This window comes from Equus caballus, chromosome 16 (assembly GCF_041296265.1).
Source record: "Equus caballus isolate H_3958 breed thoroughbred chromosome 16, TB-T2T, whole genome shotgun sequence".
In the NCBI taxonomy this organism is placed as follows: Eukaryota; Metazoa; Chordata; class Mammalia; order Perissodactyla; family Equidae; genus Equus; species Equus caballus.
The window spans coordinates 64,133,557-64,160,882 of NC_091699.1; the positions used below are offsets into that span (position 1 = coordinate 64,133,557).

At 42.9% G+C, this 27,326-nt stretch overlaps 1 long non-coding RNA gene and 1 other non-coding gene across 2 annotated transcripts in view; one reads left to right on the forward strand and one right to left on the reverse strand.

Annotated features, from left to right (window-relative positions):
* The window catches only part of LOC138918068 (uncharacterized), a 104,423-nt gene extending 95,251 nt beyond the window's left edge, over window positions 1-9,172 (forward strand). Inside the window, exon 3 of the long non-coding RNA XR_011427005.1 lies at window positions 9,046-9,172. This is a non-coding gene — a long non-coding RNA (uncharacterized lncRNA). The remainder of the gene's footprint in view (window positions 1-9,045) is intronic.
* Window positions 9,173-24,902: 15,730 nt separating this feature from the next.
* Window positions 24,903-25,009, reverse strand: LOC111768506 (U6 spliceosomal RNA). Its single transcript, XR_002800906.1, has one exon. It is a non-coding gene; the product is annotated as a U6 spliceosomal RNA (small nuclear RNA).
* Between the last annotated feature and the right edge of the window lie 2,317 nt (window positions 25,010-27,326).

The following is a 27,326-nucleotide window of genomic DNA, read 5'->3' on the forward strand; positions in this document are numbered from 1 at the left end:
AGGAGCACCTTCCTTCCTTATACCCAGGCCAGCAGGGATCCTAGGCTAAGTGGGTGGGTTTCTGTAGTACAGTGGGTGTCCACCCATGGTGTGAGGCATGGACATACTGCCCCACTTCACTCTGTGGGTCGTCCTCAGGAGTCCTCCTTGCTTGACTTAGGGTGCAAGGAGAACTGGTCTAGTGGCTTTTTAATGAACCCTGAGGAGTTTCCTGCTCTCTTTAGAGTTTTGGCGGGGGATAGAGTTCTTATTTTCTTTCTCTCCAGCTTTGATTCTGGTCCTCTACTCTGGGGCAACAAGAAACTTGCCACTCAATGCCTGGTTATAGTCATAAAATGTGGTGGCCTCACATTCATACTCCACATTGTACAGAATAGGGAGGCTATCTTCCACCAACCACTGAAGAAAAGTGGGCTTCGCTCTAGTTGGACAAACTTAGGTCATGTGTCCACCTAGAACCAATCACTGGCTGCACAAATGTCACACACTGATTGGCGTAAGCCTATGGGATGTATCCCTGAAGCTGGGCCTGTGGTCGTCCCCACCTATACTACTGGGTTGTTAGTTCATGGAGGTAGCATGAAAAGATGTGGAAGAGGCATTTGCAGGTACTCCTTCTTGGTGCTTCCAGCGCATCTGGAGCACAGTACTTAAGACATTTACTGAAACATCCTCTTTCTGGTCTGTCTTTCCTATAAGACTATATGCTCCTTGGGGGCAGGAGCCACGGCTGTTTGATCCACCATAAGTGTTCCCATGTCTAATCTCATGCCTGGTGTGTAGCGGATGTTTCAGTAAATGTTTGGTAAGCTGGCTTCAAATAAAAGGAAACAGAACCTCGAGGACCAAGGATTTCTAATCTGCCTATCTCAAAGATTAATGGGCTCCATTTACATGTAGAGGCAGCGCCTACTTTTCAACCTGCTACATTTTTCTTCTTTCTTTCTTTGATATTTCCTTGCGGACCGCTAGGCTTTACTTCTCGCTTTCTTGGTCCCTTCATTCTACAGTCTTTGGTTTATGTGATGGTTTCTACCCATGCTGCCCACGTTTGGTGGAGCCTTGACTGGTCTGTCTAAGGATGCTCTATAACAGCTGTTTCTGGGAATGTACTGCATTTTAATTGCATCTTAAAAGCGGAGGCATCCTGTACTGAGTTACCTTTGGGGGATTTGGTGTGGAGTACTATTGATTTATTTATACTTCACAGCCTGCTCACTTTTGAAAAAAAAAAGCAAACAACCTTGAAGCTGCTGATGAACGAGACAGTGTTCTAGAGAAGAAACATTTCTGGTTCTGGATTTTAATTCTGGTTGTCTCTAACCCACTGTGTGACATTGGGCAACTCATTTGATGATCATGGGGCTCGGTTTTCCTCATCCATGAAATGGAGCACTGAGTATGTGGGAGTGGGAGGTGAGTGAGTGGGTACATATTTATGAGGTGGTGCCCATGGTTCCCTCTTGTGCAACGTTCTATGATGCTGTGAGTATGGATGTGTCAGAAACCTTGTTTGATATGCACATTACAAGACAGTAAACTACAGAAAGGGACTGTGGAAACCCAGGAGGAGAGCTTGCTTACGAACAGTAACCTTTTTAGCTATTCTACGTCTTGGCGTGCTTGTATTGATTGACAGAACGCTTCAGGAACCTGCTAAATGCTGGCATTAATAGTATTGCTAGCACCTGTCAGGCCTGGAACCCCTTAATATGATGCGACTGTATTATTTTCCTCTCTGCTTTTGTTTTTAATAATGATGACACACCCCAGATAAAGACATTTTAATAACTCTCTTCAGCAAAAATGTGTTCCGGCACCTGCATCACTGCTGATAGCTTAGAGCATCCGTACCATTTTCAGAGATCATGCAGAGAGAAAGCCGACTTAGCTTCTAAGGCAAAGTTATGACTATAATTTTCCTCAATTGCAGTCTAGTCTCATTTGATTTGTGCTCAAGGGTACTTCAATTGGATTGATTTCCACCAGTTGGAATATTTTACTACAGCTGGAAGCCTGAAATGGAACTCACGCCACTGATTCTATCAGAAACCAAGGTATGTGGTATCCAGAGTGACCAAGGAGTCTGTCTCCAGATTTGAGGAGAGCCAGGGGACAGTGTGGGCAGACATCAACCTGAAATTCTATGGCACAATACTCGGGCACAGAAATCTCCCGGTGCATCCCCAGCTTTTCCCTTTGGACAGTAATTTGCAGATGTCCCAAGCATAATTTTCTTATTTTTTCTGACTGGAAACCAGCAATGACCGTTATGGTGAGAAAAAAGCCGACAGGAGCACTTGTCTGTAAGAAATCTCTATAATTAGGTATGTTAATTAGTTGGCATTCAGCCTTGTTTCTATTTTTAGCTGAAGACCAGCATCCTAACACACATCTTTCCCACAAATTTCTATGTGTTCTTTCTTGCCAAAAGTTTGCAAAGTCCATTTTAATCTATGATTAAATAAAAAAGGAATCTACCACACTGTTCCCAAGGCCCTTGCATCTCCGGCAAGTAAAGAAGGTCGTACTTCAAATCCAGAGCATCCTTTAGCACCAGGCTGCTGGCACCGTTCAACAGAAAAGTGGGTGACCAATTGAGCTGCTGTAAACCAGCATCTGCTGGATTCTTCCTTTTTTCCTTTCTATTTTACAATGGAGAAATAGATGCCAAAACGGATTTGTATTTATGAATCTCTTGTCACTTGTCAGGATTATTTTCCTGTTCTTCTTCAGTTGTATAAATTCATCCAGAACATTAAGTTCTTAAATGTAGTCACACTCCCTTGAATCCATTGTAAAGGATTTGTAAAAGAGGGGAAAAAAAAGAATTATGGTATATATAATAGAAAAGAATCGATGAAAACAGAGCCATGCAGGATATATATTTTAGGAAAAGGTTTACAAACAGGAATCCATCATGGTGGCGTTGTAATGTGTATGCGCTGTCACAGAAGTTCTAGACTGTAAAATCAAGATTCTTATTTTTTTCTCCTTTAAAAATATTCTATTCAGGATATAAAATCACAAGCATTTTTCTCAATAGTGCTAGGTGATGAGAAAACTAACAAACAATAAAAAGCCCAACTTATTGCCTGCGGCAGTGGGAGTGTAGAGAAAGGCAGGTGGAGAAAACAATTATTTTCTCAAATTCTATGTCAGGATAATCTGATTTTTTTATATGGGTGGAGAAGAGGACTAAGAGAGATGGCAGAAATTGTGTATTGGTCAGTATGGGCTAGGTTATGCTGTGGTAAGAAAGGACCTAAGATCTCAATGGCTTACAACAACTAAGATTTCTTTCCTGTTTGTACTACATGACCATGGGTTGGCCATGGCTCTGTGCCTTGCATCCTTGTTTTAGGACTCAGGCTGTTGAAATAGTTTCTATCTGGGGTATTTCTGGTTGCTGAGCAAGAAGAAAAAGAGAACATGGTGAACCCCATGCTGGGGCTTAAAGCTTCTGTATGAGAGAGACATATTTCACTTCTGTTCACATTTCATTGGCCAAAGCAAATCATTTGGCCAGGCCAGAGATAATAGGATGTGTGATCCACCAGCAGGGAGAGTCCCAAATAAGGCTGACAATTATATAGTCGTGAGTGACCATGAGAATGGCCTCCTACAACCTGAAGAACAGGAAGTATAATTGACTCCATCTGCTCCACTTTGGAAACTGGGCTTTTTTGTGCCAAGGCCATATTCTTATGGGCTGCTCCCCACCAATGACTGTGTGTGGTGGGGATACTAAGGCAGACCCATTCCTGGGAGTCAGAGGACTCCTTTCCAGACAACTTGGCTCAAGAACTCCCAAACAGCTTTGCCAAACCTTCCTTTGACTACACAGTGATCTTGGATGCTTCCATCCAAACTTCTCTCCTTGTCTCCCTCTCTCCTTTACTTGGGGTCACGTTTGCATCATGATATGATGACTCTCCCAGCCTTCCCTAGCTCACTGCCTATTTCCTTTCACACAGACATTTTGCCTGTCAAGTCCTTGTATGTTTAATCCCTTCTTGGCAGAGTCCATCACACAGCACACTACTGGAAGAAGAAATTTAGGAGGAAGAAGAAATTAGGTTGAGCAGCTTATGAGTCTCTGGAGTTTGAATCTTTTACTTATAAATAAATGTGGATGTCTGAAACAATATGTACACCCCATGAGGGGGAATATGCCATATGAATTATCGAGATATGTTCAGATATAGACACAGATAATCAGATTCTGTACTGAATCAACTGGTCAGAATGCCTGTCCTATTCACAGGCCTTCTAAAGAAGATGGCTCCACTCATGGCCTCCTGCTAAGGAAGCAGCTCTTACAGCTATGTATTACACCATGTAATTAATTCTGCCTTTGCCTAAAGATGTTTAGACTAGATGTCTAAACCCAAGAGCAGCCAATAATAGATGGCCAAAAGTCTGTGCAGTGCTGTTGTGTGAAAAGCTCTGTCTAAATACAGGCAATGGTGATTAATGGGGGAAAAAAAAATCAATCAATTCTCTTGGGATTTGAACTGGGCCTTGTTTTAGTTTAGGATCCCCCAGAAGCAGAACTGAGACAATAACTTGGGTATAGGAAATTTATTCAGGAGGTGTGATGATTAATTTTATGTCTCAACTTGATTGGCTTAAGGGATGCCCAGATAGCTGGTAAACATTATTTCAGGATGTGTCTGTGTGGGTATTTCTGGAAGAGATGAGCATTTGATTCAACACACTGAGTAAAGAGATTCCTTCTCACCAGTGTGGCTGGGTATCGCCCAATCTATTGGGGGCCTGAATGGAACAAAAAGGTAAAAGAAGGGCAAATTCCCTCTCTCTTCTTGAGCTAGGATGTCCATCTTCTCCTGCCCTTAGACATCAGGACTCCTAATTCTTGGGCTTTTGGACTCTGGGACTTACCCCAGGAACCCCCTTGTTCTCAGGCCTTTGGGATCCAACTGAATTATACCACTGGCTTTCTGGGTTCTCCAGCTTGCAGACAGCAGATTAGGACTTCTTAGCCTCCATAACTGTGTGAGCCAATTCCTATAGTAAATTACATCTATCTATCTATCTGTCTATCTGTCTATCTATCATCATCTATGTATTGGTTCTATCTTTCTGGAGAATCTCGACTAATAGAGATGAATCTAGGAATCACAAATAGAGACTAGGGAAAATGGGAGATGTAGGAGAAAAAAACTAATAAAGAGTTATTGAGTGGTTACCACTGTGGGCAGTTGGAGCTCAGCCTTATTGGGGATCCTTTGAGAAACCATGTGGAATGCGTGTAGAAATTGTCCCTCGGGAGGACATGAAAGCTGGACACTTATCTACTCACTGAGTGCTTATCACAATGAGTAAGAACCCCATCAGTTGAGGGTTATTATTTCTAGGCCTTTAACTCCTACACTCTTCTGTGTTGCACCTGCCACTGCTGAGCAAGCTCCCATGAGACCTCAGGTGGAGAAGTCAAAGGGTGCTTGCACTGGGAAGTGCAATCTGCTGGGAACTCTACCACAGCTGCGGTGGCCTTAGAGGTAGGAAGAAGCATCTCGACAGATTCTGCGAAGACTTATAAGGATATAAAGACGAGGATGAATTGAAAAGACGTAGAAGAGCGTGAAGCAGAAAGTACCATAGGTGAGCAGAAACTCAAGAGGCTGATACTATTAACAAGAAGAAGCTGTGAGGTAGGAAAAGACACGGAGTAGAGAAAACATCCATATTGAGTCGCTGGCTAGGTCACTGGTGGATTATGGGAAGACTACTTAACCAGTGGTGGGGAGGAGCTATTTCTGCTGAGGAGCGTTGACTCTTATTCTACATTCTCTACCCTACAAAGCAACGTCAATACTTTAGTAGATAAGATATCTTCGTGGCCCTTGTATTACACTGATTAGAGATTAAGTCCCTAGATCCAGGGGTAAGGCTGGAGACTACAAGTAGAATCCCATCTACGATGAATGAGTTTTCATGCAGATTGTGAAGATATGGGTAAAATATAAGCAAGCATTAACGCTGCCTTCTGAGTTTCTGAGACACAATGCGGAAGAAAGAAGAACCTTTGCCTCGGAAGTGGGGTTAAGGTTCTGATTTCTCCTCAGGTCTGCTTTGGTGCTGCCGTGTGAGGCCTGCAGATGCTCAGGAGGTAGTTCTTTCAAAGCTTGGAGTCCTGCCTTTGCTAATAAGGGAGAAACAGTCATTCCTCAGTGTGTCTCAGCAGGTGCAGCAGCAACACCATAGCCCTGGAGTGTGTCCTATTGCTTAGGCTGCCCCAAGAGACTGCTGTCAGGTCCTTGCTATCTTTGGGACCAGGTGAGTGTAGGTCTTATCCTTATGAAGGATGGCTGAGCATTCAGGACCCAAACATCCCATGTCTAGGTAAGCCACCGAACCTTTTAAAATGCCCAGCTAAAATCCTGTTATATTCCTGCATTTTAAATGTAAAATTAGTCCCTGAATGTGAATACTTACCTTATTGTCAAAATGCATTATTCAGCTTTATGTTTAAGGTCCACAAATTCAAGTACTTTAAGGGAAAATTTGGGGACAAAAGAAGCCTTATTCCAAAGTGGTATTTGTTTGGCAGGGGTGGGAGTAGCTTAGGACCCCCTCAAAGTGATTGTCCTGAAGATCAATACAATGACAACATCTTATAACCTTTGTCTACTATCCTCTCCTTTCCTGGCCACTAATGCAACATTGTACCATGAAAATATTCCAAGCTTCTCCTATCTAGTCTCTTCCTCCATCAAAATGTACCTGTGCAGTGTCCCATTCCCACGGTGCTTACCTAGGGTGCTCAAGGCTGGGAGGGGCCTACAATACTGGGATATTGGCCTTTCCAGGGAGAATCCTTGAGGATACTGTCTGTTGCAGATGGGTTCTCAGGGAAGCAGATGCTGAGATGAAATTAGGAGTGCAAAAAATTTATTGGGGAGTCACATTTGTCAAAGCAAAAGAGTACAAAGCAGGATTGCACAGTGGGAGCTGTCAGACGGTGATGCAGACCGGATAAAGCCTCTGCCAGTCCGACGAGAACTCCAGAGCTGAGATTGCCCATTACAGGTCTTATGCTGAGTGGAAATGGCTAGATCCTCTACCATTGTCTTGCTCAGTCCTTGTCCATGCCTGAGAGAGCACGACCTTGGCTTGAAAGTGAAGGCAGTCTCTAAAGGCTTTAACAGCTGGAGGCTGTCAGTTGCTCACGCTCCTTGAAGATGGGGAGTGAGTTCTTTCTTAGAGAGACATCTGAGTGGTGCATCTCCAGTCAGCCACATTGACTTAACCAAAGGGAACACCGTATAATGTGAAAATTTTAAGGCCTTTGGTGGGCTGAGGAGGGAGAAATCTTTAGTGTTTATAAACGTTTCTTCAGGGCCTACTTTGTGCTGGATACTTTCACAGAGCATGTTTCTTCCGACGCTTTGAGCCAAAGAACAAAAAAGAAAAAAAGAGATTGCTTTTTTTGTTGCTCCCTTCCCCACTCCTTGTTGTTTATTGTCTGGCTGCCTTGCTTGGCAGAATATTTAAGTCCTACTTATCTTTCAAGGCTCAGATCAGGATTGTCATGGTGACAAAATATTTGAAATTGGGACTCTCGCAGAAAGTTCCAATAAGTCAAAGGACTTATTTGAAAGCCTGTGCCTTCAAATCCCCTGTCCTGGCCAGCCCTGTAGATTTTCTGTAGGCAGAAGAGTTTGTTTTGTTTTGTTTTTGTTTGCTTTTTCCAGCACCCTCACCTCTTTTGTGTTTTCAGACACAATGACTGCTTAATCTTCAAGTCCTGGCTCACTGGGGCAAGGTGTGGTCTCGAAACTTCCATTAGAGTTCTGTGGACTTTCCTGGGTCAGGTCTCCAAATCTGTAGGAAGAAACTCCCTACTCTATCTTGACACATGTTGACATCTATCTTTCCTCCTTCCATAATAAAGGAAGATTCAGAGAGGAGTTTGTTTTTAACCAAGTTTGTCTTTTTTAAAAAAATTATTCCTTCTCCACATCTTTTCTTCTGTGGTATTTTTTCCAAAGATGGCTGCAACAATCTCTCCCATCCTACATGCTCCTCAAAAGTCTTGCCACTCCTCCATCAAAAATGGAGTCTAGGGGCCAGCCCAGTGGCATAGTGGTTAACTTTGTGCACACTGCTTCGGCAGCCCAGGGTTCTCAGGTTCGGATCCCAGGCACAGACCTACACACTGTTCATCAAGCCATGTTGTGGTGGCATCCCATGTATAAAATAGAGGAAGATTGGCACAGGTGTTAGCTCAGCAACAATCTTCCTCAAGCAAAAAGAGGAAGATTGGCAACAGATATTCGCTCAGGGCCAATCTTCCTCTCTCACACACACACAAACACACACACACACGCACAAGAATGGAATCTAATTCCCTTTTCTTTGACTCTGGGTGGGCTTGTAACTGCTTCCATCAATAGAAGGCAGAAGAGTAATGCTTTGTGACTTCCGAGGCTAGATAAGATAAGGCCATTCAGCTTCATGGTCCTGTTGGGAGACTTATTCTGGGAACCCAGCCACCATGCTGTGAGGGAGCCCAAGCATCCCAGGGAGAGGCGCATGTGGAGAGGAACTGAGGCCTCAGCCCCAGCTCTGGCAGAGCTCCCAGCACTGCTCCGACTTGCCGGTCATAGAAGTGAGTTATCTTGAAAGGAGTCTTTCAGGACACAGCCAGACTTCTTACGCTGAAGCCACATGAAGCAGAGATGAGCCTTCCTCCGTGAGTCCTGCACAAATTGCAGACATGTGGGCAAAATGAAAAATTACTGCTGTTTTAAGCCACTATGTTTTGGGATGGTTTGCTACCCAATAGTAACCAGAACACCTTCCCTTTGTGACCTCCTCAAAGAGAATTTATTTCTACCCTTTTACTGACTGATATGATGGATAATTCTATTGTATTGTACTGTGCAATGATCTCAGGGGAAGATGACTCAGCAAATTAATTTCTAAATAATGGTGATATAGACTCTCCAAAATCACTGCTATTTCATAGTGGTAGAAGCTCAGGACTCATTTCCTCTTTCATTCTTCCATTGATAGTTCTGGAGTCTGTAATGTTCTTCTGATCATTTTCACTGATGGAGGATCCTTCACAACAAGATTTGGGAGATTTATGCAGTTATGATGAGAACCAGTATAATCTTTCAAGGTGCTTCTTTTCTAAGGAACTCTAAAAGTGAGTACTCATATTTTTCGTCTTCTCTAGATTCTGTGAAGCTCTGACTTCTAGGAACACTCTCTTCTCTCCCCTTTACTTACCCCAGGATTTTCCAAACTGTGCTCTGTAGAACCCCATTCCCTGGAACATTAATAGGTTTTTTGCAGAGAGGCAAATTAGTTTGGGAAGCAATTCACACTTTATCACTCTCTTAGAGATTAATGATGCTCATTAGCATCTAAGAGTCTTGAGTGAGGAAGCTGTTTTCAATTATTTATTCATTGAAACAATATTTATCGAGCACCTATTCTGATTCAGGCTTTGTACAGGTGTTGGGTGTACAGCAGAGAGCAAACAGACATGGTCCTTCCCCGAACAATGTGCTAGGGAAGACAGCTAATTTATAATTACAAATTGTAATGACTACTATGAAGGAAAAGAACTGTGGGCCACAAGAGAGAATGGTGGGGGATGTAGATCAGAGTGAGTAACAAGAAAAGCATCTCCAAGGAAGTGACGTTTCAGCTGAGGCTTGATGGAAAAGTTGGTGTTGGCCAGTTGAAGTCTGGGCTAGACAGAATAAACAACACATGCAAAGGCCCTGAGGCAAGGAAGATGTTGGCAATGAGAACAATGTTGGCGATGGAGGCAATGAGAAAAGGCTGTCTTGAGTAAAGGAGAGAATAGAGTGAGTTAGACAAGCCTTTTCCAGATGGTAGTTGATGGTGCTAGGGAGGCCTGCCTGAAGTGGGGAAGCCAAGACCCATTGATCATGTGTTTGAAATCACAGAAAATGGCAGGAAGGCTGGTAAGACCACATCAAACTTTAATGTGTACACAAAGGAGATTCTGATTCAGTAGGTCTGAGGAGGGGCCTGAAATTCTGAAATTCTACTAAACTCCCAGGTGATGCCAGTGCTGCAGTGTGAGAAGTAAGGGTATAAACTACCTCCCTCAGGCCAACTCCTTCAATTCTCCTTTCTCTCCCAACTCCTGGGCACCTGGTCCCCACCCCAAGTTGTCTGGAACACAAATTGCTCAACCATCCTATGCTTCTGAAAGGTAACCACACCTATTCATGCTCAAATACTCTCTTGTTTATCCTAGTCTTACTCATCTTTAGCTCCAAATGCAGTTGGTGGCCAAAGTTTTAAAATTTCTTGTGTAAAGGTTTAGCCAGTTTTAAATATAGTACAGTCATAATAGCCACATAATGACATTTCAGTCAACAACAGACCGCGTATACACTGGTGGTCCCACAACATTAGCACCATATAGCGTAGGTGTGTAGTAGGCTATATCATCTAGGTTTGTGGAAGTACACTCTGTGATGTTTGCACAATGAAATAACATAACGATGCATTTCTCAGCATGTATGCCTGTTAAGTGATGTGTGATTATTATTAAACTCCACACTTTACATCTTAGTTAGGGGAGCTTCACAGGGTGTTGGTGGCAAAGAAAAAACCAAAAAACCCAAGGAAACCTTCCCGGAATTTTTCTTGGGACAAATATCCTAGGCAGATACTAGGAATGTGTAGTCATCTTAGACCAATGGAAAGACTAGTTCATAGTGTGCCCATGATCAACATTTCAAAATGGAATGAGTGGGGACCTGAGTCCTTCTACATTTAACTTTTACCAGGCCTAACCCTGAGCTACTGAAATGGTTAATTTTCCTTTCCCTATCTGTTAAATTCTTTCTTGCTTCAGTTTCAAACACCTCCTACAGGAAACATGTTCAGACAAGGTGGGAGGAGGTATAGACTCACGTTCTAATGTGTCTGTCATGAGGCCCATCTACCTAGGCTTTAATTGTTGGGGGTCCTGGATTTTTGGGGTTCAGAGCCCCTCCTTTGCTGGATGAGGCAGAATGTATGCCTGTGCCTGAGAACTGAGCTAAAAGAAGCTGTGTCAAAAATCACGGAGTCAATTAATTTAAGCTCAGAACAGAGAGCTCTCTGCTCCAAGGTCTTGTTAATTGACTTATTGCTTTTCTGATATGTATCCAAACTCTAGTTACATTCTTGGGCATCTATTGACTGGTTGCCAATTTCCTGAGGCCGTTTTCCACGGTGAGATGAGGATACCAATGGGGGTATACGAAATCATTTGGGAAGGTGTATGAATGAACAGATTTTATTTTAGGGGTTATATATTTATTTTAGTGAATATTGGAAAAAACCACGACTAACATATGAAACCTATGATTTCATATATTCTATTTCTCAGCATAAGGCCAGGTTAAAAAAATGACTTATATAAAGTCAACTTAAAGAAACACGATAAGTAAATAATAGTACAGGCTGTGAGGGAAAAATCATGAAGGTGTTAAGCAAATGATGGCGTCCCAAGGGATTCAACACTAACAATTTAGGTGTTACCCTTCTCCAAAGAACTGCTCTCTGATGGAGCATGTTTATTTATTTAACACATTTATCGAGATGAATATGATATGACTTTGCCCTTGAGGAGCTGACAGTCAAAACTGACTCCTAAACAATCACAATACAAAAACACCAGCTAAAATTTACTATGAAGCAGTCATCTGCAAGAGCTTTGCATGTAAATTATCTCATTCGTTTTCACAGGAATGATCGAAAACAGATTTGACTTTTCTATCTATTTTACACATGTGAAAACTAAGTGAGAGAGATTAAGTAACTTGTCTGAGGTTATCTGGTCGGCAGTAGCAGAGCCATGATTTGAACCCAGGCAGTGTAGCTTCAGAGCCATGCCATGCGTCCACAGGACCATGAGAGAACAGAGGACTGAGGGACAGCCTGGAAAAGCCAAAGAAGGCCCGTTTGTAAAGGGAAGAGCTCAGAGAATTCAACTTAGCAAGGACAATAGATGTGAAGGCAAGAAAATGGGGTGACGTGGATTGAGTTTGGGGAGTGGGGTAAGTAATTCAGTGTGTAGTTGCAGGTTAGGATGCATACTAGGATTAATGAAAAAGAAATTTAAGATTTGAAGGCCTGCTGTGGTGAGAAGACCTGGGTTGTTAAGTATCTTAGATTAGGTTTTCCAGAAGCAGACCCTGAGCTTGGGGCTGGGTACCAAGTGATATATTAAGGAAATGATCCAAGGAGAAACCAGCAAGGGGGTGAGGATGAAGGACGGGGAAGGAGAGGAGGCCAAGCAATTGTGTGATGTCAGACAGATGCCTCCAGAGCGGAGTTCAGGCTGATCCTGTGGGGAGCTCTGGGGAGGAGTTCTGCCTCAGAGCTGTCCCTAGACGAGGCTGCCACACCCGAGTCATTGGTGAGGGGCCAAAGACGGAGGCAACACATTCCCAGGCACTTTCAACTTTCTGTGCAAGTGGGCCAAGTGGGCTCTGGTAGCCTGAGGGCAACCTTCCAAAAAAGATCTTCAGGTGCTACCTCTTGGGAAACAAAACAAAACAACACAGAAGGCAGGAACATAAAATGGTAAAAACGGATCTAATTTGAAGGGACTTGTAGCGGAACACTGATGTTGTCTGCTATAATGAGGAAGTTTGGAAGGAAAACATATCTTTCTGGAAATGCCATGATAAGGACAAGGGGACTAGACATGATTTTATCCAGAAGATATAGTTGACCCAGTTGCCACCTGTAAATCTTTTTTGCGTAGAGCCTATACTTTTCTTACCAATGTCCTTCAGTTGTATCTTCCCTCTCAAAATAATATTCTCTACTTTGTATTTAAGAGGTTAAAAACTTTTTATGAATTTATCTTAATTCCTACAAGAGAGTTGACAGACCAAAAAAATCTCTTATTGTGTCACTTATAAAAACCTAATGAAAAATGTGAAGAATAGAATGATTATAGAGGTGGTTCAGCAACACATGGTTAAGGCTGTCTTAGGAACTATTTGTTTCATCTATTTAATATTTTTTCAATTTATTATTTTTTTCCAAGAGATAAATTTGGTTCACATTATCAGCCAGGAGCCCTTTCTTTGCTTGCTGAAAAATAGAATAATGAAGATGCAAGGTGCTTTCTTTAGGGTGGAGGAAGCAGCATTTGGCTACCACCCAACCTCTCTTCTAGCTTCTCCTCCTTGCTGCATATAGTACCCTGCATACCTTGCATTGAAACAATGGATTTAAGCAACGAGGGGCTGATGCAAGGTTTGAATCCCACTCTCTTCATTTCAAATGATACAATCAGTCTGTTGGAGCCCAAGGTCTAAGTCTTTCCTTCTCTTATTGTATGCATGTTAATTGTGTGTTTTGAATTTTTACAATAAAATGTTAGAACAAAAGTAATTTCTACGCATAGTATGTGACATCTAGCCAAAAAAAAGGGGAATTGAAGCTTTGAAAATTACATGTAGTTTTATTGAATTCAAAGAGCTCAGATTTGAAGGTCAAGAGATTATGTGATGCATAAATGCTACTGGTTTATAATTGGCTTCTGGGACTTGACCCACTCCTGCTAAGATAAAATCGTTCGGGCGGTCCTGGATTATCAGCTTAAATGTAGACATCAGTTTAAGCCAACGCTTTCTTAAATCTGGTAGGATTGTTAAAGAAAAGGGAAGGTTTTCAAATAATTTTGTCAAGTTTAACATGTGTTAGTAATTCAAAGTTTCAGTCTTGGATAATTCCAAACTTAATCCAGGCCCTTTGTCAAGGCCAGCGCTATCCAATGGAAATATAATAGGAGCCACATGTCATTTTAAATTTTCTGGTAGTCAGGTTTACCCAAAGTAAGAAGAAACAAGTGAAATTAATTTTAGCAAGATTTAATTTAATCCAGTATACCTAAAATATTATAATTTCAAAATATCATCAATAAAAAAATTATAAAGGTATTTTACATTTTTGTATATGAAGTCTTTGAATCTGGTGTATATTTTATATTACAGCAGGTCCCAATTTGTAGTGGCTACTGTATTGGATGGCACAGGTCCAGGGAAATTAAAAAGCGTAGTTCAATTGCATCATATGCCATTTTAACTTATGCAAATTGAAATGTTTAAACTTTACCCCCTCCTTCCCCCAGAAAAGGGAAAAAGTCATTTAGGTAGTGCTGACTATTCTGTCTATAGTCTTCTCTGTGAGTTTCTATCCTGAACTGGGTGTACTGCCCACACAGAGGTCACAGAGGTCAATCTGCTCTATCCTACTTGGTCTAAGTCCTCACATACGTCTTCTAGTATTCAGCTCATGCTACATTGAGTCTGTTTTTGATGTTTAAAGATATGTGTTATTTCTTAAAACATGACCTCTAACACAAGCCAGCTGCTTTGTCTGGCACTTAGAAGAAATAGTCATGGGTTCTGTTGCTGGAGGAAAACCTGCCTGTGGTGGGCTCAGTGAGGGGTACCAGTATATTGGTTTCCAATTTGGAGCAAGTAAATATGGCTGCAACAAATCTAGCCATCAAGATATAAGAGAGAAAAATTTCTATTCTTTATGGGCAATTTGATGGATTTTCAAGGGTAATTTTGACTTTGGGAGTTTCACCTTATGGACGGAATTAACTACAGCCAAAGCTGTTAGTCCAGTGCAGTCACATGGGCCATGCATTGCACAGTCATTTATTGGGCCCTTGTGGTGTGCTAGATGTGGGCTTCTTACCCCAACTCCCACTTCATAGACACTCAGGACCTTTCTGCTACCTGAAGGCACATCAGCTGATGGCTGGAATCTCACGCACTGCCTACCTGCTCAGTGGTCCCTATGCTCACCGTCCTTCTTCCTCAGAACTTTTCATTAATACAAACTTAGCTTCTCCTGTCTTCTCCCCATGGAACTCTGCTTCCTTCCTCCCGCACAGCTACTTGCCATTTTGATGAAGACTCAATCCTGTGGGTGCAAGTCCATGGATCTCTCTGGTAGAGTTTGTGTTGAGAGCACATGCCTGGATGGACAGAACTCCCTCTTCAAAGAAAAGACTTTGAAAGCAAGAATGAAGTTGGACAACTCTTCAAATGGTTTCAGAATTAGCCCTGGAATAAGATGATAGAGATCGTACAACTGGGTCTTACTGTTAAATGCTGGTTGGTACATGTATGCAATAAAGTTAAGGTCTTCTTGGCAATTCAACTTTGTTATTAAAGCAACTCTTTCTCTAGATATAGCCTTCTTGTATTTTCCTTAAACTTTCTGCCAATTTTTTCAAAATGTGGCATCGCAGACAGGAGTTGCCTGGAAAAAGATCCTTTACCTTTTAAGGCTATTTATCTTCAAACGCACTAAAATAATAATTTGTGATGTCTTTAATAGAGTTTAAATGAATGAATAAATTTAGCTTTTATGTTATTATGAAGTTTGTATTTTAGCTGTAAAGTGGGATTTTTTATAGTTTTGTGGACTTGGGCAAAAGTAGATGAGTATCAAAGCTAATATAGATTGCAGCTTTTATGTATTAAAAATTGAAAATTTATAATATATTCATCAAAGCAGGAAATTAAAATTGTCTTTTTTAATAACAATTGAAAATCAGTCATTATATCTTTTAATAGAGATTAAATGGATAAAATCGCCTTTTAACATAACATAAATTTGACATTTTCATTATTTCTCTCAAAATGCGGTGCTTGTGACAGCTCACTTGGCACCATGGTGATGTTGTCTCCGGGTTAGTAATTAAATCTGGTTCTGAGAACTTTTGTTTCCCACTAGATTCTAAGTTTTTCAAAGTCACCTCCAGGTCTCTATATTCTTGGTATCTAGCGCATGGTAGGCTTAAAGTATATATTAGAAGCAACATGTAACTTTGGATCTGTAAGGCCCCAAGAGCTGTGATTTGCAGAAATAAAAAGTCTTGGTGACAGGATTCCTTAAATATGAAGTATGAGAGGGCAGGGCAGGGGCCTAATGCTTAGTGAGCACCTGCTGTGTGCCGGGCGTTCTGATAGTTATTGTCACCACACACTGCCTCTATGGTACTAGCTTAGGTTCTAAGGAGTTATCTGTGTCAATCAAACACTCTAGCCCTTTGAGAATAGGAGACAGACCAAATCCTATCACAGTTAAGGCCGTTACAATGAGAAACCACAAAAACTTCAAGTATTTCTAGGTCCTTGTTGGTGGTTCACTTATTTCGAGAACTTTCCAGGCCAGGGAATGACCTTGCATTGTTCCCAGGGTTTGCTCTAATGGGATTAGTCTTGGAATAGTTTCTTGGTTATTGTCCAAGTCTTCCTGGCTCATTTTAGAGTAGCTTTTGTCCCAGGCAAGGTGAGGAATAGCCCTGTCCCAGAAGCCGAGGTCAGGGTCATGAAAGCTCTTCTTTCTAACTATGTTCTCGGTTAAAGTTATCCAGAGAGTGGCTTCTGTTGTCAGAAGATCACCATCAAATCCAGCCTGGGTAACCTGAGGCAGTTTATCTAATCTCTCCATGCAAATATAAATTCTAATATCTAACTTGGAGGTTGAGAATGAAATGAGTTTATTTGTATGGAAACTGCTGACAGACTGTATCAGTTATCCACTGTCACAATAATGCTTTGTAACAAATCACCACAAAACCTCAGAGGCATATAACAATAAGTGTTTATTTGGTCTGCTGGGAGTTGGCTAGATGGTTTTGCTGATCTAGGCTGGGCTTGCTTATATGTCTGTGGCTTGTCTAGCTGTCAGCTGGCTGATCTAGGCTGAGGCAACAGGGGAACTTCCACTCTGGTCCACATGTCTCTTAGTCTCTGTCAGGTGGCCTGGGCATGTTCCCATGGTGGGGGCAGAGGCCTAAGAGAACAAGCCCTAATGTGCAAGCCCATTGCAAACCTCTTCTTGTGAAAATTTGCTGACATCCCATAAACCAATGTGAGAAGATGAATGATTGAGTCTAGCGTCAAGGAGTGAAGCAGGTCACTTGCCCATGGAAGGAGACCATAGCAACGTGCAGGGCAAAGGGAATGGAGGGTGAAGGAGGGGTGAAGAATTAGGGCCATTCTGTAATATAGCCTAACAGACATTGGGTGGTTGTAAAGAACAACTGTCAAATTTTTGGCTATCCAGCATCTGAACTTCTTGCCTATGTTTAGGGTATTCCCCACCTTGGTCTTGGTGAGAGGCAGAACCGTTCTCTTCCTAAGGAGGTTAAAAAAAACCCTGAGATGCTCGCTTTCCCAGTATTTCTGTGCCTTTAGTGTACAGCTCCATGGCCCAGTTCCAACTATCCTGATATACTTGCTTGGGACCCTGCATCTGGAGCTGGGATGCAAAGAAGCATGGAGTATCCATACAGGTGGTGGTGGAGGCCATGCACAGGTTCAGGGCAGAGGTGCTGGTGGTGGTTTTCTGTGAGTGGCAGAGTGACTGCTTAATGGTCTCAATTTGTCACCCCCTGTATCAGGCCTTTTGTTGTGCGGTTTTGTATTTCCCTCACTAAAGAGGCACAGTCTATTTCCCCACTCCTTACATCAAGGCTGGTCTTGTGGCTTGTTTTGGCCGATAAGGTGATGGTATTGCCAGTTCTGAGCCTAGGCCTCAAGGGACATTACGTGACTTTGCAATTCCTTTGCTCCTCTGCCATCACCACGAGAACATGCCTGGCCTGGACACGCTGGAGGACGAGAGACATGCCGAGCAGAGCTGAGTCATCCCAGTCACCCCCGATAAGGCCAGCCTGGAAAAGCCAATAGCTGGCCAACCTGAAGCCTCAAGAGTGGCCCAGTCAGGATTACAGAGCTGCCTACCAGCCTCTGAGTGACCCAAGCAATATGAGCAACAAACACCTATTATCATATGTCACTGTGTGTTTGCAGTTGTTGGGTAGACAGCATTATTGTAGAAATAGCTAACTGATACACTGTGTCCAGTGCTAGGCTAGTTGGGTGGTGAGATTTTGAGTGGTTCTGCCTCCTACAATCTCTTTTTTCCTGTCCATTTTCAGAGCCTGGTCCTCCAGAATTCTTGGCAATTATTAAAGTAACCCAGTATCTTTTCAGTGAATTCCCTTTGTGCTTACATCGACCAGAGCCAACTTCTGTTTCCCACACTTAAGAACTCTGTCTAGTACTGTGCAAGTATAGTGCTAGCTCTTATTATTAATCTCCCATTTCTGCCTTTGTTTGAACTGGCACTTATCTTCCGGAACTTGTTTCATTACTGAAATAAATAGCACCTAACAGTCTGTCTGCCCCAAGAAGCCTCTCCTGACTAATTGGGAAATGCCAGTTCCTCCTCGTATCTTCCCTTCTTTGTGTGGCAGCATCTTCTCAGCCTCGCTTGTCACTGTCTTCCACCATACTCAGAGCAACAGCAAAACAACTGCCATTGTTCTCACGTAAGTGATCCATCTGTTGGATGTTTACAGAATTGTCAGTGTTTGTTCATGTCAACATTGCCTATTATAGAGAGGAGATGTGCAGCAGACACAGATGGTGTGGATTTAACTGATCTTTTGAGCGCTATGTAGTTATTAATTTGACTTAGGTGAGTAGATCAGCCTTTCAATGATGATGAGTAACTCAGATATTGGGTGGAGACAGATGGTTGGTGGACAGTCAAACTTGCTTAGGAAGAGGTTGCCTGAACTGAGCCATGTCTCAGACTTCTCTCATTAAAATCTAAGAAGACTTCTGGGGGCAATTGGCATGTCAGAGGGAGCGGGGACCTTGGAGTTAAAGGGCTGAGTGTGCATCCTGGCTGTGCACTGGGCAAATCACTTAGCCTCTCCAAGTTCCAGTTTCCTAAGCTCTAAAATGGGGACACCAACCAGTACCATCCCTGTTCATTAGTCAGAGTTGCTGTGACAATTAAAGAAATATTGCTCATGAACATGCTCTGTAAACTGTTTTAGAGCAAGGGAGTATTGACAGATGCTAACTGTTGGGACCTCTTGACCCCGTTCCCTGTTTTAGGGAGGTCAGGAGAAGAGAAGTTAGTACAAGCCAGGAGTCTGGAGTCAGTGTCCAGGTAGTTTCTGGGTATAAATTCTCAGTCCTGTTCGGGAACCAGTAGCCACAGACCTGACCATACTAGGCTGGCAGACAGGAATGAAGAGTCCATATTATGGCACATATCCGCGCAGAGGGCAGGGTAATGCCGGGCAGCGTAGCCCTTTGATTCTTCTTAAGCAAGAAGACCAGTAGAGAGTGATGCTGAAGAGTGAGTCCTCTAAGTGTAGTATGGGAGTGAGGGTTAGAGAGGGCTTATGTCAAATAGAAATAGCTTTTGGCCATGAGTAATAGAGACCTGAAATGTACTGGCTTGTGAGGTAATAGAAAATATATATTGGTCTCTGCCCCTGGTTCCTGATGTGGTGCTTCTGAAACTTGTGTAATTTCCTAAAAGATAGGAGTGTCTTGTTCTAATGAGGCCACTCTGCATGGGCTCCTGGGTGGTTCCTGGATGAGGGCTGGTCACCGGAAAGACCAAGCCATGATTAGAAGCTTGGAATTTCAACCCCACTCTCCGCTCTCTTGAATTGATCATGCTCAATTTAAATTGAGCAACCTCTCTTAATTGGTCATGCCTATGTGAGGAAGCCTCTGTAAAATCCCAAAAGTATGGGGTTCAGAGAGATTCCAGGTTGGCAAACACATCCACAGGGGGAGGGTGACGCACCCCAACTCCACAAAGACAGGAGTTTCTGCGCTTGGGACCCTCCCAGACCTCATTCTCTGTATCTCTTTGTCTGGCTGTTCATCTGTATTCTCCTTTAATAAACGGGTAAACCTAAGTAAGAGTTTCTCTGAGTTCTGTGAGCTGCTCTAGCAAATTAATCGCATCTGGGGAGGGGGTGGTGTGAACCTCTGACTTGTAGCCAAATTGGACAGAAGTTGTGGGTAAAGTAAGGACCTACTACTTGTGACTGGCATCTGAAGTAGAGTAGGAGCAGTCTTGTGGGACTGAGCCCTTAACCTGTGGGATCTGACGCTGTCTCCAGGTAGATGGTGTTAGAGTTGTGTTAAATTGTAGAACACTCAGCTGGCATCACAGAGAATTGCTTGTTGTGGGGAAAAACTTCCACACATTTGGTGACCAGGAGTGTCAGAAGCAAAGTGTGCTGTGTGAGTGGTAAAGGAAACACACAGAAAAGAAAGACATAGTAGGGAAGAACTGGGTTGTTCCCTACATAGGAAGGAAAAAATTGTAGGTTTTTCCTTTACATAGCTTAAACAATTACTAAGGGTTTTATTTTTCTCAGCTCAAGGTGAGAAATTGAGGGTTCATGTGGTAGCTCCATGAACAGAGACTCAGGCTTCTAAAAACCCACTCTGTCCATTCTTATGGTGTGATCCTTTATTTTGTAAGAGCTCAAGATAGTTGCCAAGGACCAGCCATCATGTCTGTATCTCAGGAAGGAAGAATGGGAGAGGGTGCTTACGAGCGGAATCATTTCCTCTAAAGAACTCAGAAAACACCCTCTAGTGACTTCTGCTTGCATCTCACAGGTTAAGAGAGGCTGGTAAATGTGCCTTTCTGGCTGGGCATACTGTTACCCCCAAAGAGAATTGGGGTTCTATTAGTTATATTAGTATTATTCTAATATAATTGGTGTTATTATTCTAATATATACTATCCAATATTTTAATATATTACATATTAAAATCTTATATTTTATATTATATCTTATATTTTAATATATTATATATTAGATAATATATTATTCTAATATAACTAGTATTCTATTCGTTGTACTAATAATAGTAATTAGTTCTATTGGTTCTATTAATAAGGAAGAAGGAGAGAGTGGATATTGGGTGGGTAATAAGCTGTCTCTGCCCCAGGATTCTTATGCTCTGATACCCCAAAATCATGATGCACTGTCCTCAGAGGGAAAATATAACATTTGGAAACAGTGTAGCATTATTGGCTACGAGTCTGGATTTGGAGATAATCCTTGTTTCAAATTTGCCTCTGTCACTTAACTAGCTGTGTGACTTTGAGATATTTACCCAACTTTAATGAGCCCAAGTTTTCTTGTCTGCAAAACAGAGGTAATAATAATATTTATCTCATGGTGTTCCTGTGCAAATTTAGTGGTTCTGCAGAGCCTTAGCACAGTTCTTGGCACCCAGAAAACACTTGAGAAAGGTCTCTATAAAAGTACATGAAATGAGTTATTTAGTTGTGAAATGTGAGTCAAAATCTTGTTGGTTCTGTAACAGTGAGAAAAGGACATGTTTTTAATCAAGATGGGGTATCAGATCTAAATAATGTGTTATCTAACAGCTGGCACCAGAATTCCTAGTAGGAAGGAAACTGCCTTTGTGTTGGAAATTATCTTGCTGAGCCTGGTGGGGAACGGGGTGAGTCTTGAGTGTGGCAGCATGGGAGATGTTGAAGGAGAGCGATGTGAGAGAGAAGAGAATAGAGCAGGGATTGTCCAGCCACAACACTTCGGCCAAAAATACCTAGCCCATCATCTGTTTTTGTAGGACCCATGAGCCAAGAATGGTTTTTAGGGGCCGGCTCCATGGCCAAGTGGTTAAGTTTGCACGCTCTGCTTTGGCGGCCCAGGGTTTTGTTGGTTTGGGTCCTGGGTGTGGACATGGCACCGCTCATCAGGCCATGCTGAGGTGGTGTCCCACATAGAAGAGCCAGAAGGACCTGCAACTACAATATACAACGATGCACTGGGGGGCTTTGGACAGAAGAAGGAAAAAAAAAAAAATAAAAGAAGATTGGCAACAGATGTTAGCTCAGGTGCTAATCTTTAAAAAAAAAAGGTTTAAAAATTTTTAAATGGTTGAAAAAAATCAAAATATTTTGTGACTCATGAAAATTATATGAAATGCAATTTCAGTGTCCACAAATAAAGTTTTATTGGAACATAGCTGAACCCATGTATTTACATATTATCCATGGCTTCTTTTATGCTTCAGTGGCAGAGTTGAATAGTTGGGATGGACACCCCATAGCCTGCAGAGCATAAAATATTTACTGTCTGGCCCTTTACAAAATTTTGCGACCCTGGAAAAGAGTGAGATGTGTTCAGACTGGAGAAGTGTGTGGATGAGACAGCCACTCGCTGGTGGTGGAGTAGCTGGAGGACTGCTTAAACATGGGCAAGCTTAGGGTTTCTTATGGGCTGAATTGTGTCCCCCCAAAATTCACTGTTGAAGCTCAAACCCCCAGTACTTCAGAATGAGACTGTATTTAGAGATAGGGTCCTTAAAGAGGTAACTAAGTTGAAATGTGGTCATTAGAGTCTAACATGACTGGTCTCCTTATAAGAAGAGGGCATTAGGACGCAGAAACACACAGAGGGAAGACCACGTGAAGACACAGCAAGGAGGCCACCTACAAGCCAGGAAGAGAAGCTTCAGGAGAAACCAACCCTGCTGACGCCTTGAGCTTGGACTTCCAGCCTCCAAAATTATGAGGAAATCAATTTCTGTTGTTTAAGCCACCCTGTCTGTGGTATTTTGCTATGGCAGCCCTAGCAGACTTATATGGGATTCAACCCAAATGGTCTGGGTCCCTGCAACATAATCTCCTCCCTCATCTTCCTCCCAGATCTTCAGTCACGTCTGTGAAGAGCCACGATGCCTTGTGTGGGGTGTGCAATTTACGGACCTTGAAGAGGAGGCTACGTTTCATGTGCGGGTCAATGCAGCCAAGACCTGTGAGACAATCCAAGAACAGACGAGGAGAGAGGCGACTTCGAGCACTTCAACTCTCTCACAGCAACCCTCAGCAGCCCTCTGGGCTTTTTCCGGGTGAGCGTGGGGTTTATCTAGATCTTAAAGCTCCAGATCATAGCTTGGTTACAACAACAGTAACAGCAACAAAAAGAAAAAGAAAAGAAAGTAACGATTTTGAAAGCCATCTTGTGGCAAGATCTACTACTTTCAAGTCCAAGTGGATGGAGGCTGCACTCTCCCAGACAGTTTTTTCCTATGCTTCTCATATCGTAGAGTCCTCCCATGCTTGGGCATCACTTCTGGTCCACAGTCAAGGCCTGAATTTATGGGAATTTTTGTTTTGGGAAAGACCAACTCTGAGAAGATAGTGGGACACTTTCTCCCACTCTCAGAACTCTATGACGGGGAGAGTGAATGTCTGCGTGGGCCATTTCCCCACTTGGCCATATTGTTCTCTTTTTTTTTTTTAAAGATTTAATTTTTCCTTTTTCTCCCCAAAGCCCCCCGGTACATAGTTGTATATTTTTTGTTGTGGGTCCTTCTAGTTGTGGCATGTGGGACGCTGCCTCAGCGTGGTTTGATGAGCAGTGTCATGTCCGCGCCCAGGATTCGAACCAATGAAACACTGGGCCGCCTGCAGCGGAGCGCGCGAACTTAACCGCTCAGCCACGGGGCCAGCCCCATCCCCACTTGGCCATATTGTTCTTTTGCTTTTGGAATGGCACCACTTAAGGCTGACGCCGCAGATTGGGGCTTGATTCCCAGACTTGATTTCCTGCAGCTCCTCCACTGCTTTCGATGCCTAATCTCTTTGCTGGCCAGTTGTGCAGTGGAAGCAGAGAGAGTGCTTTACCCAGAGCCTGGAGGATGTGTGAGAGGAGAGTGTACAGCCTTTGTCATTTTAGGGTTAACATTTTAATGTACAGCCATGGTCAGTCACTAATGGAAAGCAGGAAAAGGTCAGGGTAGCATCTGGCAGAGCCTGGGGAGAAAACCTGCCTGTCACTTTAGGCAAAACCCCGTGGATGACTAGGATCCCGCTGCAGGAATGAAGGATTTATCCCTCCAGCCTCAGGAAGTGCTGTCAGCAGATGGCCTCCAGCTGGAATAGCCGCTACCAAAGAGGGCCACCTTGTCCACGGGTGTTCCCCCTGCCCAGGGGCAGCCCAGGTCTAAAGACTGATCGACATGGGGGCTCCAAAAGCCTGGCCCCTTCATCCCTACTTGGGAGAGCTCTGTAGGGCCATCCCAGCTCTAGAACTCTCCACAGAGGTGGATGAGGCTTTCGTTGATGGCATTGCAGTCTGACCTCTCCCTCTGTCCACTCCTTTTCCTCCCTTTTTCTTCCATAGGTGCTGATCCCAAGTGCACACTGGTAAATGTCCTGCAGGTTCTCCAGGTCAGAGCTGGCTTCCTGGAGAACTCAACCGTGGAAAAGCCAATCTAAGAGCTCACCCCCGGAGGAGCGCCTGGGAGGGGCACACTCCACTCAGCATACTTTGCCTCTGGAAACGATCACTCACCCTTTAGGCCAGGGGGTCTGAGAACTTCAGCTGTGTGTCTGTGTGTGTGTGAGACAGAGGCAGAGAGTGGTGTGGATCAGGGTGTACTCATGTATATATTTATTTTACTTTCTGCTCTAACAAGGCGGTCATCACCAGATGTTTGAAACAAAATACTCACGAAAGAGAACAAACACTTCAGTGTTCTGACTTTCCAATAACAACGGGGAGTAGAGGAAGAGGGATGGAATGTTTCTGTCTCTGAGAATTTGTAAAGCTTTCAGAGTACGTGTAGAAGTGGACTACACTTCCATAAAATGAAATGCAGCATACCCAAACTCACAAAATGGAAAAAATGAGGGCCATGGTTTCTAATTCTGATTTAAAGAACCCCATCATTCATTCATTCATGTATTTCTCAAATATTTATTGATTGGAAGGATTCATTTTTCTATCCCTCTCCAGCTTTACTGAGATATAATTGACATATAGCATTGTGTAAGGTAAGGTGTATAATGTGATGATTTGATGCATGTATTTACTGAGAAATGATTACCACAGTGAGGATAGTTAACACCTCCATCACTTCACATAGTACTTTGTTTTTTTATGGTGAAAACATTTAAGTTTTCTTAAATGTTTTTTATTTAACTCTCTAAAAATTTAACTCTCTAAAATACAAAATATATTTATTTAACTTTCTAAAAATGTGGAACGCTTCACAAACGTGCACATCATCCTTGCGCAGGGGCCATGTTAATCTTCTCTGTATCGTTCCAGTTTTAGCATGTGTGCTGCTGAAGTGAGCACTAGGAAATATTTATTGAGAATCTATTAGGTACCGGGTATCAGGTTAGGTTCTGAGGAACCTTGATGGGCTCACATTTTAATGAGGGGATGGGGCCAGGGAGAGCAATGGGCAAACAAATAATTACAGCAAAAGTCAAGCAGTTTGACGACATCCTTGTTGGTGAAGCTGTGGGGAAACAGGCACTCTCATCGACTGCTGGTGAGAGTAGAAGTCAGGGGAGGTACATTTGCTGGTATTTATCAAAATTGCAAATGCGCACACCTGTGGACCCAGCAACTCCACCTTAGCGAGTCTATCCTAAGGAAATAATGGTGCAAAATATCATAAACACAAGATTGTTCATTGCAGCATTATTTGTAATGAAAAAGATTGGAAGGAACCAAAATGCTCCCAAATTATGGTACAGCATGTGATGGAATACCATGGAGCTGTCAAAAAGAACGAAGCTTGATACAGAAAGATCTACAAAATATGTTAAGGCAAAGATGTAGACCAGTGTAAAAGCATTCGTGTACAAAAGAGGGGAGAAAAGAATATAGTTATGTATACATGCATAGAATATCTCAGAAAGGATGCTTAAGGAATTAATATTAGTTGCCTCTGGGGAGGGGAGCTAGGTCTCCATAGGATAGGATTATATATTCTTCTTACCTTTCAAATGATCAATCATATGAACATATTACCTTTTCAAAAAATAAATAAAAATTTCAACTTTTAAAAAAGAAATAATTATATTAAATGAGTGAAGTAGTAATGGAGGTGCACGAAAAGTACTATTGGGGTGCTGAGTAGATTTGTGTGTGAACTGTAAGACATCTGATGGGAGAGTTGGTATTAGACTAGACATCCTTTCACATCCTTAGAATCCTGTGTGTCTATGAAAATAAGGGGTTGCCTTAGACAATGCCTGGGTTCCTTTCAAATGCCAGAATTCTGTGATTCAGTGATTTTAGAAACTGAAGGAGAATTGGGTGCAGAGGTTTGTGTATATGTGTGTGGGAAGGGAAAGCTTTAAAAATGACATGCTGGGGGTGCTCCCAATCATTGTCCCAACCACAAGTTTGTTTATGCATGTCTTCATCATGCGAAGGGACGCAGGCCTGCCTCGGTGTGCTGATGGGTGTGGTGGCAGCCTTCGAGCAGCTCAGGTGTTACTCTGCCTCTTTAAATCAAACCAAGGCAAGTCAATTTAGGACCAGAAGTGGGAGGTTTCTGAATAATTAAAGGTTTTCGCTTGGTTTTCTTGATCTATACGTTTCTATGAACACACCAGTTGTTTTGTTAGCCTCCTGCTGTGGGAGAGATGCAACTTTGTGACTTTGGCAATTGTTGAAGAGGTTTGAAGGAAAAAACTTACAGATTTATTAGATGATTTATCTCCGTTTTTAATAAAACAGGGGAGAAATGTTACGAGCCAAGGAGCGGCACTGGGAAAAACAAGCCAAGGCCAGGGACAAAAATAACCCACAGAAAAGATGCTTGCCTGCAGCAAACAGGATGCCACGGTGAGCCGCCAGCCCGGATTCCTTTGTGAGGCTGGGCCTCCCTCAGCGGTAGTTCTCAAGCTAAGGCGGGAAGGCTCACCTCTTGAACAATGACAGAAGTGGGGCAGGCCCAGTTCACCCGCCGAGCACACTCTGCCTGGCCTAATTCACCAGACAGAGTTCATCCACAGCTGGAGTTCTGGGTACCACAATCGGTTCTGGTTTCTTGCACAGAGTTTTGGTGACCTCCAAGGGCTCAGATTTGCTAGATGTTTCACTCCCAATCTGAAAGGCTGAGCTTGTGCACAATTCACGTTTAACACTTTTCCGTTTTTATTCCCTGCTTTCCTAGAAAGGTCTTGGAGCCGTTCCTCTAAGGGGAGCGCTGCCCCATTTGTTACTGAGTCCCTAGGCCACCTCCTGGGTGAGCAGTAATGGAAGGCATCTGCTGTACACATAGGGTGGTCCCCAATGAAGGACGCATCCTTGCCTCAGCCAGGTGGAAAGATTTCAGGTTCCCAAGTTCGGATACCATTAAGAAGGGCATTTCCCGGAGATGACTGGTGGTCCAACTGTACCCCAACCCCGCCCTCCACCCCTTAACTTCGGGGTGACACTGAATCTGCTTCCTGTCAGACTAGGTCTTCCACACAACTAATTAAACTACCCTCAACTATATATTTTCTTAAAATTTCTTTTCATTGTGCTGAGATGTATATAACATGAAATTGACCATTTTAGCCATCCTTAAGTGTGGAGTCCTGTGGCATTAAGTACATTCACACTGTTGTGTAGCCATCACCACCATCCGTCTCCAGAACTTTTTCATCTT